This window comes from Gavialis gangeticus, unplaced genomic scaffold (assembly GCF_001723915.1).
Source record: "Gavialis gangeticus isolate Ggan-Ray unplaced genomic scaffold, GavGan_comp1, whole genome shotgun sequence".
Lineage (NCBI taxonomy): Eukaryota > Metazoa > Chordata > Crocodylia > Gavialidae > Gavialis > Gavialis gangeticus.
In genome coordinates, this window is record NW_017729020.1 from 1,580,498 (window position 1) to 1,592,497 (window position 12,000).

General features: G+C 43.3%; 1 long non-coding RNA gene across 1 annotated transcript in view; it reads left to right on the forward strand.

The window, feature by feature from the left end:
* Nucleotides 1-12,000, forward strand: part of LOC109295582 — a 34,003-nt gene that overhangs the window by 15,798 nt on the left and 6,205 nt on the right. The window contains exon 3 of the long non-coding RNA XR_002096769.1: nucleotides 746-827. This is a non-coding gene — a long non-coding RNA (uncharacterized LOC109295582). The remainder of the gene's footprint in view (nucleotides 1-745; nucleotides 828-12,000) is intronic.

A 12,000-nucleotide genomic window follows, 5' to 3' on the forward strand; every position in this document is an offset into this window, starting at 1 on the left:
GGCACACGTGCACCCTGCTCCCCTCGCTCCTGCTCCCCAGCTGCCCATATTTGTAGATGTCTCACTATAGGACATTTTTCCAGACTTCAGACCATTCTTATGCATAAGCATTCACAGGATAAATGCCATGGATATCATTTTCCTATTTGGACATGAATGGTGAAGAGCAGTGACACTCAACTTTTTGACCCTGTAGGCCAGATGAGGGATGTGGAGCCAGTCTGTGGGCTGCATAAGGCCCTGTGTGCCAGGATCGGGCTTCAAGGCCTCGAGTTGCATTTGCTCGCTGGGATCTGGCTCGAGGGGGTCTGCGTCACCTTTGCTAGCTGGGACCTGCCCCACATGCCAGGATTAGGCCCCTCATTGTCCTGCATGTCTGACCTAACATGCAGGGCCGTGGTCCCATGGGGAACCTCACAGACTGCATGACAGGGCACTGGAGGCCAGCTTCCACTTAAGCTAATATGAGTCTTTCCATTGACTTCTGTAGGAGCTGAATTGGGGCGAATGAGATTCTTTTATTCACCTGCAGAGCATTTGGCAGTCCTTATCCAAATAATTCTTGCAACCCACTGCTAGAAGGAACTGAGCTAGAATGGCTTGCTTAAGGCTACAGCATGAGAATCAGTGCTCAGGGTTAGCATGCAGGGATTTCTGCCTCCCAGTCCTGTGCTCAAAACTGTAGACCAGCTATTCTTGTCCATGGTGCTGTAGCGCCTTGAGATCTTTTCAGGGGTGCCACAAGGTGCCATGCAATACTAGCATTGTTAGGTGTTCAAACATGATTCACAAGATAAGCTCAAGGATATCAAATAGGAATCCATAGTGTTAAAAAAGATCAGACCTATATTGTGGTATTCCTGTGTTCTTTGCAATAGAAGAAGGGATCTATTTTTTTTGTTATTAAAAAGGAGAGAAAACTAAGATCTGGCCTCTTGTCTAAAAAAAGAATGAGGATCACTGGTGTAGACTTTCACATGAAGCTTCAAAATGGTCTCTTTGAGCCATCTCCAGTGATGCCCTCCCTGTTTATAGAATTTTGCTAGCCTCTTCTGCAAAGGTGTCTGCCATTCTTGTTTTCAAGACTTTCTCCTGTCATGAAATGTGCCAAGAAACTGACTTGCTGTGGAGCAGATACAACTTAGATCATCAGTTTTATAATAATAAAAATGGGAAACCCACAATAATATTAGTATTACAGTGTGGCCAATTGCCACAGTGATCATCTTTCCAATATATTGTAACCTTTTCCTCTACCTTCTGTGGTTGAGATTTTCAAAGGTACCTTAGGGCAACTGAAAATCTTGTAGTCATCTTTAATAATCCCAACATACATGTCCCTGAATAACTTTACACTGCTTGAGACCGAGATCATGAATGCTTTTCTTTTTGGAAAATGCTCATAAACCATTACTAATAAATAATTATTTCCCCCAAATGCCGCTGATTCTCTTTAGCCTTGCTTAGGGATAAGGATCCTATTATAGTAGATACTGTGTATACACGTAACATAGAATGGGAATCCCAGGCCAAAAGAGTTTATGCATTATCAGTCTTCCTGTCAGCTGGTGTAAATTGTTGTAGCTCCATTAACTGTACTATAGATCAACTGATATACGTAACGCAAGTATAAATGCTATACCTTCATTTTCATATGCCACACCTTGTGAATTCCTGCTGGTAGCTATACAGCATTAGACAAAAGGAACATAACATCAGTTAGCTGGGCTGGGTTAAAATCAGGTATGCCGTGGAGGTTTAAAAGTCATTCTTCTAGTTGGATTTGAAATCACCCTTGATACAGTTATATTGTTATTACCAGCATGAATCTGCCAAGAGCCATTTACTGTGATCAGCTGCATGTAAAGTACTCAGAGAAATGAAAAGTGGAATAAAAGAAGCTTAGGAAGGGAAGCAAACCATATTAGCAGAACTTCTTGTGCCTAAGACATAAAATCCTGTTTCACCTACATGAAAGACTACATTCTGATTCTGTGAAAAGCTACTGGATAGTGGAGGCCTGCACTGAGTCACTGTGGGGGAGGAAGGGAGCAGGAGGTCCCCGGAACCCCACCACCCGGAAATAACCAATCCAGGTTACGCCCCACGGCACAAATTGCCAGGGCGGGAACACTCACGCTCCACAGGTGCGACCGGGGAAGAAGCCTCGAGGCAGTTCCGGTCCCTATTAAAGGGACGCCGGAGGCAGCTGGGGGAAGAGACCCGGAAGGCAGCGGCGGCGAAGAGGGAGCCGTCGGGAGCACCCGAGCGTGGGGAAAGGCGGCCGGCCGGCGCGGGAGGACCTTCTGGGGTCAGGGCAAACCCCAACGGGACCCGGGAGCTGAGGAGCAGCGGCCTCACCACGGATACTGACGGCGCAGAGCCGCGGAGAACGGAGAGCCGGCGAGCCGTATTCTTTTGAGTAGAGGGGCACTCGTAGCAAGGGAAGCGAGGCAGCCGGGTCAGAGAGGGACTCAGGGACTTTGCAAGCCCGGGAACAGATCTGGTGTGGTGAGTACAGCCGGAAATGGGGGGGTATCCCCACGCCGGACAGGGAAGGACCGGAGAACCCGGTAAAAGGGACGGGTAACCTTCGGGCTCCGGGAATCTCTGGCTGGAAGCATTCAGTTGTTTGTTTCTCTTTGATTTCTGTACCTCGGACGTGCCCTTGGTGACGAGAGGGAAGCAGGCGGCCAGGAGGTACGGGCGAGGGTGTAGGGGCGGCGGAGCCCTCGACAGCGTGGGACCCCTGAGGGATCGGAGTCTTATTTGTGGACTGGTACGCCCCGGATTTTATATCACTGAACCAGGAGATCATCAAAGTCATGGCAGGCGGTTCGGAGGAAACCAGCTCACAAACGAGCCTAGTGAGGAGGAACACCCCGGGGACGGTCCCTTTCCAAGAGGGGCGGAGGCTTCGGCACAGAGAAAAGTGACCGGCACAGCGCTACCCTTGGACAGTCACCTTAAATTGTATTGTACTGTTGTGGGGCAAGGGCTATGTGGTAAGCATTTGCACACAGAGGTAGTTCCAAAGAAGTCATTTGGGTTACTCTAGTGAGTAGAAGTGCTTGGATAATATATAACGCTGTACAATCAAGTTCTGAGAGAGGTGAAAGAGGAGTCTTCTGAGTCGATTCAATTTTCTTAAGACGGTTCTTTAGATAACGCCTACCACAGACCATGCTACTAGACTTAATTTTATGGTGGGAAAAAACAGGGGGCTGGATATAAAAACTACTGTTTTCAGAGACCCTTAGGTGAGGAACAGATGGTACATTTTTCCCTGGATAAATTGTGCCTGTTTTTGGCTCAGAACAGAAATATCCTAAGATTGATGTGTACACATATCACCCTTCTAATCAGGGTTTAGTGAATGGCTGATACAATGCTGCTTTTCTGCCTTTGATTCAATGACTCAATCCTGGGATAACCATCACTTTGTGATGTCTGGGGTAAACTGTTAGTACTTCTTAATCTGTGAGCCTGTTTTAGAATTTATCCTGGGACAATAGCATGGACATCTGAACAATCACACAATCCTGGTATAAAATAGTTTATTCCTAAACAAGTGTGACATCTGTTTGTAGCTTTATTGATTTCACTGAGCTTTCGATAAGGTCTTAATCACTTTAGAAGTGAATAAGTGAAGGAAGCAAATATGGAAAATTTTGGCTTTGGAGCATTTAATATTTCAAAGCACTGCAAGCACATTTACAATGCTCTTTCCCTCCATTATGACCATTGTTGCTGTAAGAATCCCTAAAGTAACTTGAATTGAAGGCTTGATATTTCTTTTCCTGATCTTTTCTCTTCTGTTATTGACTTGAAACATCTGGAAATGCATTACAAACAATATAAATGTTATTTATTATTTATAATACAATAGCCTCTAGTGACCCCAACTCAGATTAGGCTTCCAGTAGGCTCAGTACTGAACAGACTTCTAGGATGAGAAAAATCCAGAAAAACTTCTAGTCTAAGTGGTGAAAACCCAAGAAAATTTCAAGGGAAAGTGACAGCAGAGAAAGGGAATTTCTCTTTCCTCCACTGATATACTTTCCTCTTCCCCGCCTTTAAGTAACTGTATTCATTTATATGATGGAGTTAATATAACGATGAGTTATATGATGTTTTACCTGGTATTTAGCTAAGGCTATATCTGCTTCTTTACCAGATCAGAGGAAGGTCATTTTATCCCAGAAAAATAGTCTAGCAACCTCTCAGCTATATAGTTGGTCAAATATAAGTGACTACCAAACAAACCTTGCCCCTGACTATTGTAACATCTCTGACATATTATCTTGCCTAAGAGACTAAAAATTATAAGACCGTTTTCAATAATTAGGGCTATTCATGATTTTTTAATAGTTCACTATGTTGACAAAATTTCAAATTCAGTATTTTTTTAAGATAGGAAACAGAGAGAAAGTGCACACTTTTGCCCCTTACCACCTTTTTGTTTTTCTTGATTAACTGGAAAGCCAGTATTTTTTAGTCTTAAAATTTCAAATTTCAAAATTTGAAACAGGTATTATTTTCAGATGATCCCATTTCCCCATAGTTTCCAACTCAGCTCTACTAATTAGTCATATAGGAAAAGTGACACAACTGGAACCCTCAAGTTTGTCCCTGCACCTTGGCTGCCTGTGCTGTCACACAGTGCTCCTCTACCCATTCAGAGTGAGGCAGCAACTCCATGGGAATTCCAGCGAATTAAGGAAACAAACTTCTCCCCATCCACCAGGACCTCAACAATGTCCTTCACTATCACCTAAACTCAGGCAAGCCCTTCTGGATCCATGCAACAGTGTGATTTCAACCCTGATGAAACTTGGAAAACTGAATAGAGTTCACAGGACATCCCAAATAAACATCTTGTGATGGATCCCATGCAGAAGGTCCTTGGCTTTGATCTTCCATGACACTTATGGGCAACTGTAAAACATATTACCTCTACCCTAGGGGAGTACAGCAAGGTCTCAGTGAGCAACTGTTCACCAGGTTACCTAAGCGGAAAACTAGTAGTAATGGCCACAAACTCCTGGAAGACCAATTCAAGCTCAACATTAGGAAGAACTTCTTCGCAGTCAGGATGTCCAGGCTGTGAAATAAGCTCCCTCCAGAGGTGGTGCAATCACCTACCCTGGAGATGTTCAAGAGGAGACTAGACAGGCACCTTGGTGGGGTCACCTGACCCCCAGTTATCTTTCTGGCTTGGTGGAGGGGGTTGGACTTGATGATCTTCAAAGGTCCCTCCCAGCCTTACAATCTATGAATCTATAGCTGCACAATACATGGGAAATGCAGACACTTGATGCATCAGTAGAAAATTAAAAACTCTCCAGTGTGCCACTGTGGTCACCCAAAACAGACCATCAAACCTATAATGACTCAGTACCTGATCTATAAATATGAAGGAGGTATTACAGCTATACACTCTGCTGCTTCTGACACAATTGTCTGGCTCAATCACTTAAATGTAAAATTATAGCTGCTGTTCTGTATCTACATCAGCCATTTGAAAGAAGTGACACAACTAACTTAGTGGACTCTTTTTGTCTCCATCAGGATTAAAAAGGAGATCCGTGACATACATTGTGTTCTTGCAAGCATCAAGACTAATCAAGATAATTTATTTTGTTACTTCCTTAGTTTTCCTAGACTTCACCCAAGAATAGTTTTTACTCATTACAACAAAATCAAATCATGCTGCCTTTAAAATAAATACAAACCAAATTAGAAAAATAAAACTCAGACGTTTGAGTTGAATTCCACATTCCAAATTGCAATTAAGTATCCTCCCACACTTCCACTAAAGGAGTAGGAGCGAACATTGGTTGTACACACATAGACGATATTTTAAATGAAATGTTCTTGCTCCCTGTAGAAATTGATTTATATTATGAATAATGATTTCACATATCTGCTAAAACTGGCAGGTAATTAAGAAGCCATTTAATTGCATGACACACCATGGAAGCCCATTCCCTGTGCATTGTGCCAAATGTAATAAAAAGTGTTATGGCAGTGTTTACTGAAAATAACTGACAGGAGAATGGGTGAAGGAGGTGGAGGAAAACATCTTTATTAGGGTAACAGAAAGGTTGGGAATCTGATTCTGATTGCAATAAATATTTTGGCTACCTGAATTTTTCTTCTGGTAACTGATCTGTTAAAGTCAATGCCCAGGTGTCTTGAGCAGGATATAAAAGCATGTCCCTACACCCTGTTGGGTAGTATTCTGAAAGTCTCTTGTACACAAGGCAGCACATGCTTTCAGCAGATGAGAAACTGGTCAAGTTTAAATTTAAAGAGGGGCTTAAGTTTTAGTTCAATCAGTTTAGTATATGTTAGCATAAACACTGCCTTGTGTACACTACACTTCTCAGATATGCCACCTAGCTCTGCCACCAGCACTGTGGGTCTAGAGCTGTGATTCTCAACCTTGTTAGACTCAAGGAACCCCTCAGAAAAGTGCTTTGTCTACCCACACCCTTAGCTAGCTGGTGTTAATGCAGCTATGTATCAGGAGGTATTTTTCCTCTGAATGTGAAAGCACACTTGTGGCACAGGTAGTCAAATACACTTTCCTTTTTTTAAGTTAGCACAGGTCATGATAGCACTGCAGACGCAGTTGCATGGACTACAACCCCGAGTAGACAGTCAGGGCAGGTGGCAGGCTGAAACTACCATTTCCAGCCTGCATTGAAGTTCATGTCACCATTTCTTTGCTGATCTTGTTGGCCCTGCTAGTCAGATAAAAAAATAATGCAGTCCTGGTTACTGTTAAAATCATACCTTCACTGGCAATGGAGACATACTATTGTTTGAGACAAAATGAACGGGGTAGACACTGAGCTGAGTATTTGCTAATGTTCTTTTGCCTGGGGGATGCTACCTGAGAGCAGTGAGTCAGGGATAAATTAGTGATCATCACTGGCTCCAAAGATACAGAACATTAATTAAAAGAATTATATGGAAGGAAAACAAAAGGTCCCTCATCCTTCCTCCTCTGGCCTCTTGTGGAGTCATTTAGACTTGTGCAAAAGGGGACTAAAAAGGTGAGCAGATCAGGTTGCTGATGGCTTACATTCCCTTTTTCATTGACACACATGGCTCTGCAAGGTGCAAAACAAAGGCAAATCCAGGCCCCAAATGCTAATGATGTCTGTCAGCCTAATCCTGCAGACTCAAAGCTATTCACGTATGTGAGCATTTGCCAGAACAAGCTGTACGTCTAAAGCTAGAAACCTTACCTAACACTTAAAGTTAGTTTGATTAATTTCTTTTATTAAACCAACAGGATTTTTGCAAAATAAATTCTTTAATTATAGGCTTTGGGGCACAAACACCCTTCATTAGGCATCAGAAAAAAGATTCTAAATGTTCTCCTGGGTAGAAATTTCATAGTATTTCACAGAGGAGTCAATAAAGGGAAAATTAAAAAATAAAGAATTTTTTTTTGCAAAAATCGTGTTGGTCTAATAAAAGATATCACCTCTGCCATGAGCCCTGATCACCTTTTGATTAATTTTGCACTTTATAGGTTACTTTGCACTTTGATTTATGCAGGGGTAGTCCAGTAAGATTGATTTGTGATTCTTGGTTTAGCTTGAGTAAGCTGAGGATATTTGGGGTTGGTTTGGTTTGGTTCTGTGCTCTCTGAACTCCCCTTTGCTGGTTTTCTGGCATTATCTGTATGTCTCTGTGCAGTGTCTGATTGAAGTACTGAACAAAACAAGCTTATGATGTAGCACCTGGCATTGTGCAAAGTAAAATAAGTCTTGCCAATTAACTGTAAAAGCACTCTTGCTAATTCATCTTCTTCTAACTATCCATTCTGGTGTATTATCTGCTAACAAAAAAAAAAAGATGAAATGTACAGAATCTTGTTTATAGAGCCAGTATAATTTAAAAGGAAATTAAACTGCAAGAGTCTCAATATTCCCATACATCTAAATACTGTTTACCTGAGTTATTTAAATGTTCCTATACAACCTTACACCTAAAGTACTACACTTATTATCCAATTTACTCAGCATTATTAATATCCCTTCAACTACAAAAACTAGAGTCATTGTATCCTTTCTGATACCAAGTTGAGTTTGCTTCATTGCTTCTGTTAGCCTTAGGGCCCAAGCTATTTTTATGTCTAGACATCACCTTATATTTTCATCAACCTTTGCAAGCACTATGGGGTTGCATGTTGATATCTATAGCATGGAATGGTAGATACTAGTGGTATTTTGTTTAGACTGCTGCCCCTTTCTCTTTGAATGGACTCTTTGATCTAAAGTTGTGTTTATGCTTGCCAGGGGCAGAAAATGCACAGTGTAAAATGATAGGCATCTAGCTGGCAGCCCAAAGTAGGGTTTTACACAGCCGCCCATCTCTATAGTATCTGACCTACTTCCATGTAAAATCAGTAGCACTAGCAAAGTACTTGGTGGGCTTTATGCATTGTCTCTCCCTTTTGCTCCTTCAGAGTACAGCTTCTGTGAGACTTGGGTGGAGGGGTTTGGATTTGGTGGTTTTCAGCTTTGGAAGCTAGGGAAGGAGAGAGTTGGTTGGGATGGGATGCTATTGAAAAACTATTGAGTTTTCCTCAATAGTATGCTTGCTCCAGTAGAAAAGGAAGGTTTGGAAATGTTTTTTCCAAGGATGGGAAAGCTCTAGCTCACCAGCTCTCTTCTGGGAGTTCTTTCTGTAACCAAACCCCTGTGATTCAGAAATGCCTTATCTGCAACTCTCAGGCATCTCCTCCTTAGCTTTGTTAGCTGCCTTGTTCCAGAGAAGTTAACCTGTCTTGGCATTTTGCATCACAGTGATTTTGCACTTAACAAAATGGAAAATGCAGCACCAATCCTGCAAAATGCTGAGGAAAAGGGTGGCACTGAACTGGCACATAAAATCTGACTGCAGTTTCCAACTCTGCCACTGACTTCTGGTTCGACCTTGGGCAAACTACCTGGACTATGATTTTTAAAGGAGCTAAAGGGGGCAAGGTGCCATAGCACACTGATTCCCTGGGTTACTTTGAAAATTTAAGCCTTAAATTCTCTGTGCCTTGTTTATACTGTAAGCTGTTTTGGATGAGGCTCTCTCTTACTCTAGATGCATGTGGCTCTTACTAACAGTGCCTCAAAAGTCCAGGTAGGGTCTGGAGCAGGGGTGGGTAATTATTTGGGCCTGAGGGCCACCTGGGCAGTTTTGATGAGCTGTTGTGGGCCAGGTCAGCACCCCTAGTGTGTAGAGCTCCAGGTTCACCTCCTGGCCACCTTCTAGTAGAAGGTGACCAGGAGCTGGAGTCAGCGCCCTGTGCACTGGGGCAGGAGCCACCTGGCTGAAGCTGCCCACCTGCTTGCTTGGACCCGCATGGCAGGGGCAATATCAGGATGAGGAGCTGCTGCTCTGGGTGTGGGGATCAGAGCCGTGCCCAACTACAGCCCTGCAGGAAGCTGCGTGCACTGGCTGGGGCTGGTCTGTGGGCACCTGCGGGAGCCCAGCATGGATTGCCCTAGCCTGAGCAGGTGCACGGCTCCATGCAGAATGCCATGGCAGCCATGGGCTGGATCCAGTTACATGGCAGGCTGGATCCAGCCCACAGACTGTATTTTGCCCTCCCCTGGCCTAGGGATAGCTTTCAACAAGAACAAAAAAGGCAGTAATTAACACCTGTTGGAATCATAGGTGTTCAGCATCTTGTAGGAGGGCACTCAGTGGATTCCAGTTGTGTGTGCCTGACCCAAGCATTTTGGAAATCCATGGGAACTTTTCCATGAGCCACCGTAGCTTTAGAAAGATCTGTAAATGAGAGAGAATCAGAGAAAATGAGAGTTGAAGGGACCTCAGGAGGTCATCTAGTCCAACCCCTTGCTAAAAGCAGGACCAGCCCACACTGAATGATCCCAGCCAAGGCTTTGTCTAGCTGGGTCTTAAAAACCTCCAAGGGTAGAGACTCCACAACCTCTCTGGGTAACCTGTTCCAATGCTTTGCTACCTAGTGATAAAGTTTTTCCTAATCTAACTTAAATTTTCATTGGCTGCAACTTGAGACCATTGTTCCTTGTACCTGGGAAAGCTCCCACGCTGGTGCTGCTATTCCTAATGTATTTGTTTTCATATTAATTCATCCTAGCACTTAGCCAAAGACTTTATTTGCAGGGAAAATGTTTATGGTCACCCAACAGCAACAGAAAAGGCAATGATGGAATCAGATTGAGTGGATTTTATAAGATCCGTCTTTTAAGACCTGTCTTTGAGAGCATGGTGAGATTTCTTTTTTTCTCTCAATTTAGCTTAGATAATTGCAGCATAATGACCCACAGATACTTTCCTAAGCTCAGTCAAGAGTAGGAAAAAAAAGAAACATGTCCTTGTTACTCTTATTTATTCCTTCATAGATCAGCAGCGTAAATACAACTTAAACTTTTTAATAAACAGTTTAGAGGCATTTTTGTGCTAAATGTCAAAGCATGTCTTTGTGGGAGACAACCAAATCTCCAGCAGTCAAACGCTGGCTCTACCGAAGTCTGTGTAAAAATTCTCATTGACTTTAATGGGGCAGCTGTCACCTTGAGCAGGTAAAGAACTGTGTTTTCTTAAAAAAAAGAAAACAAGTGCTTGCCCTAACCACAAGCACTGAGGCTGGCTTCCAGTGCAACTTTAAGACTGATGCTATATTCAGTGATATTTCCGCAGCATACGATACTGTTTGGAAGCGTGGTCTGTTGCTAAAACTGTCATGCCTTCTCCCGTGTACCAGGACTCTAAATAATGGCCGTCTGCAGGGAAGTGTTCTTGCCCTGACTCTCTTCATCGTTTGTATAAGTGATATGCCTGCTACCTGTTCGAGAAAATTTGCATATGCCAATGACCTGGCACTAATCACACAGGTAAGGACCTTCAAAGGGATTGAAGATGTGCCGACATTAGACCTGTCAATAATGGTAAAATATTTCTGCGAGTGGAGGCTGTGACAAAATCCAACTAATCTGTCAACTCAGCATTTTACCTAAACAACCACAACATGTCCATCTCAACATCACTTTTTGCAGAGAAATATTACAATGTGATCCAACTCTGTCCTACCTAGGTGTGACACTTGACTGCACCTTAGCTCCTCATAATCTTCTTCAAAAAACAGCTGCGAAGATTTAGAGTTAGGTGAATGAAGTGCAAAAAGTAGCTGGAATGAGCTAAGGTGCCACCATGGGAATACTCCACACCTCTGCTGTGGCACTAGTGTTCTCAGCAACCGAGTACCTGTCTGGGCTGCTAGCGCTCATGCCAAATGTGTGGATATCCATTAAATTCTGCAATGCTTGCTATCACTAAAATGCTGAAATCTACACCAATTCAATGGTTACTGGTGCTGGGCAATATTGCTCCTTCAGACATCCGCTGTGGTGAAGCTACATACAGAGAGGTCATCCCCACGAATGACAACCCAGACCACCCCATCCATACAGATTTAAAGAACCTCCATAGCTTACCAACTGGTTTCCCAGAAACCTTTGTGGATACATTTACAAGCCCTTTGTAGGCCATGACAGTGCAGCAGTTTGGAGGAAAGTATGTAATGAAACCACCATTCAGAATAAACATCTAATTTCCACCCCAACAATAAAGCCTCCTGGTTTTGACCTTCTGTGAAAAACATGGAAGGCTCTAAATTGGATCTGAACTGGGCATAGCCGCTGCGGTCACTTGATGCACAAATGGTGTATTAGGAGTTCTGCAAACTGTGACGGTGGCAGTCCTGATCAAACTATGGATCACATAACGACACTCTGCCCTCTATACAAATTTGATGGTGACATTGCAGAGATACGCTCCCTTTCCTCAAGAGCATTACACCCGTTTCATAGATTTCATAGATTTCATAGACATTAGGGCTGGAAGGGACCTTGGAAGATCATCGAGTCCAGCCCCCTGCCCAAAGGGCAGGAAGTCAGCTGGGGTCATAGGATCCCAGCAAGATAAGCATCCAATTTG